The 4,014-nt window shown below is 40.0% G+C and overlaps 1 non-coding gene across 1 annotated transcript; it reads right to left on the bottom strand.

Moving 5' to 3' along the window:
• Positions 1–857: 857 nt before the first annotated feature.
• On the bottom strand, positions 858–964 carry LOC133311932 (small nucleolar RNA R71). The gene has a single exon (XR_009751612.1). It is a non-coding gene; the product is annotated as a small nucleolar RNA R71 (small nucleolar RNA).
• Positions 965–4,014: the final 3,050 nt, after the last annotated feature.

A 4,014-nucleotide genomic window follows, 5' to 3' on the forward strand; every position in this document is an offset into this window, starting at 1 on the left:
CTTCAGATTTTAGATATTCTGTTACTTCAAATCAATTTTCTGGTGACAAAACATTCATGATTTTTATAAACTTTTGTTTGATTCAAATTAGTTTTCTATGGTTAATTGGTGATTGAATACAAATCTCTATGGGAATGATCTTTACTCATCATTTTATTACTTGTCCAACTAGTACACTTGCTAGATCCGCAACAAGTTTTTGGCGCCGTTGCCGGGGATTTGTTTTTCAACATTGATTGATACCATAGAAATCTGAGATTGAATCCTTTTATTTTCAGCATTTTATTTTGTGTTAAATTTCTGGTCAATTTTGATTCTGGTGTATGCGAGGTACTATTGATCCAAACTTCTTGTTGTATGATCCAGAATTAGAAAAGACTTTGAGGAAAAAAAGAAGGGCAGCAAGACAAAGAAGACAGTCTCAAGAAATGGGTGAATCCAGTGTTGTCAACCAAGTAGAAATTATGGCAGAAAATCATATGCAACCACCACAGAGGACACTGGGAGATTACATGACTCCTGCAGTGATTCCTCCGATTGGTAGTGTTGTGCGCCCTACAGTAGAGCCAAATAACTTCGAATTGAAGCCTGCATTGGTACAGTTAGTGTAGAAGGAGCAGTTTGCTGGAACCAGTGCAGAGGGCTCTTACTTGCATATAGAAAATTTTCTGTTGTTGAGTGATACTGTGAAAATTAATGGTGTCACAATGGATGCAATTCTGCTGAGACTATTCACTCATTCACTGAAGGATGATGCAAGGAGATGGTTGCAGTCATTGCCTCAGGGGAGTATAATAACTTGGGATAATCTGCAAACCAAGTTCTTGGCCAGATTCTTTTCAGCATCCAAGAGGGAAAAGTTGAAGGAAGAGATCACAGGCTTCAAGCAAAAAGAATCAGAATCCATTTATGAGGCTTGGGAGAGATTCAAGAATTTATTGAGGAAATGTCCACGGCATGGAATAGAAATGTGGAATCAAGCAGCAATATTCCTCAAAGGGTTGACAACCAACACCAGAACATTGGTGAATGCCACTGCTGGGGGTTTATTGACCACCAAGACTCCTCAAGAGGCTTTGGATATTTTTGAATCATTGGCATCTCAGGAATTTGATAATGCCCCAGTGACTGACAGAAAGACAGGGATCATTAAGCTGGGTGGGTATGATGCTTTGTTGGCAAAGAATGACCAGTTGATGCAGACACAGAAACAGCAACAACAACAGTTGGATGCTCTCACTAAGCAACTATCCTCATAAAAGGTTGCTTCTGTGGATACCAATTGTGTGTGTGCTATATGTGGCAAAGACCATGTGACAGAGGAATGTGACTATGGGGGATCACCAGAACATGCAGAAGTTAATGGAGTGTGTTATGACCATCACAACCAGAGGAATTACAACAACCAGGGGCAAAATTTGTATGTGCCACCATGGAAGAACAAGAATCAGCACCCAGGGTTTAGTTATAGTTCCAACCATCAATTGAATCCTCCACTACATCCTCCTCCAACACACTCATCACAGCCAAGTGACACTGCTGCATGGGAAAAAGCCTTTGCTCAGTTATCTAAGACTACTCAAGACTACATTCAGGGGTCTAATTCATTCAGAGAGGAAACGTTTGCATTCATGCAAGAGACCAAGACTTCATTCAGAAATCAGGAAGCATCTATCAGAAATCTGGAGACCCAGATTGGTCAGCTATCAAGACAGATATCTGAGAGATCACAAGGGAAGTCTCCTGGTGATACAATGGTGAATCCTAAGGAGCACTGCAAAGCAATCATGACAAGAAGTGGGTTGGTGCTTCAACAGGTGAAAAAGAATGTTGAAGATAAGAAGAATGAAGAAGAGGTTGTGGTTGAAGATGTAATCTCTGATGATGGAGTAGAGAAGGTGAAGGGAAATAAAGAAAAAGAAACAGTGAAGGAAGATAAGGAAGAAAAAGATGTGGTAGTTGAAAATGATGGTGTGCCCAAGAAGACAATGAAGTGGGAGAAGAAGAAGATGGCTGACAAGCAGGACCAGCCAGTTACTTTGTCTCCATATGCCAAAGTTCCTTACCCTCAGAGATTGAAGCAAGAGATTCAGAAACAGCACTATGCAAGATTTCTGGATATCTTCAAGAAATTGCAGATAAACATACCATTTGCTGAAGCCCTGGAGAACATGCCTCACTATGCAAAATTTATGAAGGATCTTCTATCTAAGAAGAGGAAGTTAAAGGATGGTGAGACGGTGGCTTTGACAGAGGAGTTTAGTGCTCTGATTCAGAAGAAATTACCTCCAAAGTTGAAGGATCCAGGGAGCTTTAGCATTTCTATTGCAATTGGGGATGTGGAATTTGGTAAAGCACTATGTGATTTGGGGGCAAGTATAAATTTGATGCCATTGTCTGTCTGTAGGGCATTGGGGATAGATAAGTTGAAGGATACCAATGTTATTCTGCATCTAGCAGATAGATCTATTAAAAGACCAAAAGGATTAGTAGAAGATGTGTTAGTTAAGGTGGACAAGTTTATTTTTCCTGTGGATTTTGTGATACTTGATATGGAGGAAGAGGATACTGAAAGTCCTTTACTCCTAGGAAGACCATTCTTAGCAATAACAAAATCCCTGATAGATGTTGAACAAGGGAAGTTGATGCTAAGAGTGGATGAAGAAACAGTTACAATTGATGTCTTTGAAGCCATCAAACATCCTGTTGATGTGGAGGATTGTTTCAGTATTGATGTCATACAGGAAATGGTGGAAGAAGTGAATAAAGAAGAAGACTCTTCATTGGAGGAAGATAGATTTCTTGAGGAGACAAGTACAGAAAATTATCACGAGGAACCAGTAGTGGAAGAGCTTGATAAAAAGATAGATGACATTCCTGTGGGAGCACCTAAGGTAGAGCGTAAAGAACTACCTTCAAATCTGAAGTATGTGTTCCTTGGGGATGATCAAACATATCCAGCAATCATCAATGCAATGTTATCTGAGAGTGAAGAAATGAAGTTGATCCAGGTACTCAAGAAGAATAAAACAGCTATGGGATGGCAATTTTCAGATCTTAAGGGTATCAATCCTTCTTTCTGCACCCACAAAATCTTAATGGAAGATGAAGTCAAACCAGTAAGGCAACCACAGAGGAGACTCAACCCCACTATGAAAGAGGTAGTGAGGAAGGAGGTTGTGAAGCTACTTGATGCTGGGATGATTTATCCTATCTCAGACAGTGCTTGGGTGAGTCCTGTTCAAATAGTACCCAAGAAAGGGGGAATGACTGTGGTGAAGAATGAGCAGAATGAATTGATTCCCACAAGGACAATCACTGGCTGGAGGATGTGCATTGACTATCGGAGACTGAACAAGGCAACAAGGAAGGACCATTTTCCCCTTCCGTTCTTGGATCAGATGTTGGAGAGGTTGGCAGGACATGCCTTCTATTGTTTCTTGGACAGTTATTCAGGTTACAATCAGATAGCTGTGGCTCCGAAGGATCAGGAGAAGACTGCATTTACATGCCCATATGGAATTTTCGCATACCAGAGGATGTCGTTCGGCTTATGCAATGCTTCTGCCACTTTTCAAAGGTGCATGCTTTCCATTTTTTCTGATATGGTAGAGAAATATATAGAAATCTTCATGGATGATTTTTCTGTATTTGGTTCTGATTTTGATGCATGTCTGGAAAATTTGGATTCTGTTTTAAAAAGATGTCAAGATTGTAATCTGGTTTTGAACTGGAAAAAATGTCACTTCATGGTGACTGAAGGAATTGTTCTTGGACACAAGGTGTCTAGGAGAGGAATAGAAGTAGATGAGGCAAAAATCTCTATGATAGAGAAACTTCCTCCACCTGTCAATGTCAAAGGTGTGAGGAGTTTTCTTGGTCATGCAGGGTTTTATAGGCGGTTCATTAAAGATTTTTCAAAAATTGCCAAGCCTTTATGCAAGTTGTTGGTCAAAGACCAAGAGTTTATGTGTGATGATGAATGTCTACATGCATTTCATATTTTGAAAGAGA

The sequence above is a fragment of the Gastrolobium bilobum genome, unplaced genomic scaffold, assembly GCF_033153095.1.
Source record: "Gastrolobium bilobum isolate Gb01-03AN ecotype WA unplaced genomic scaffold, APGP_CSIRO_Gbil_v1 utg5659, whole genome shotgun sequence".
Classification (NCBI taxonomy): Eukaryota; Viridiplantae; Streptophyta; class Magnoliopsida; order Fabales; family Fabaceae; genus Gastrolobium; species Gastrolobium bilobum.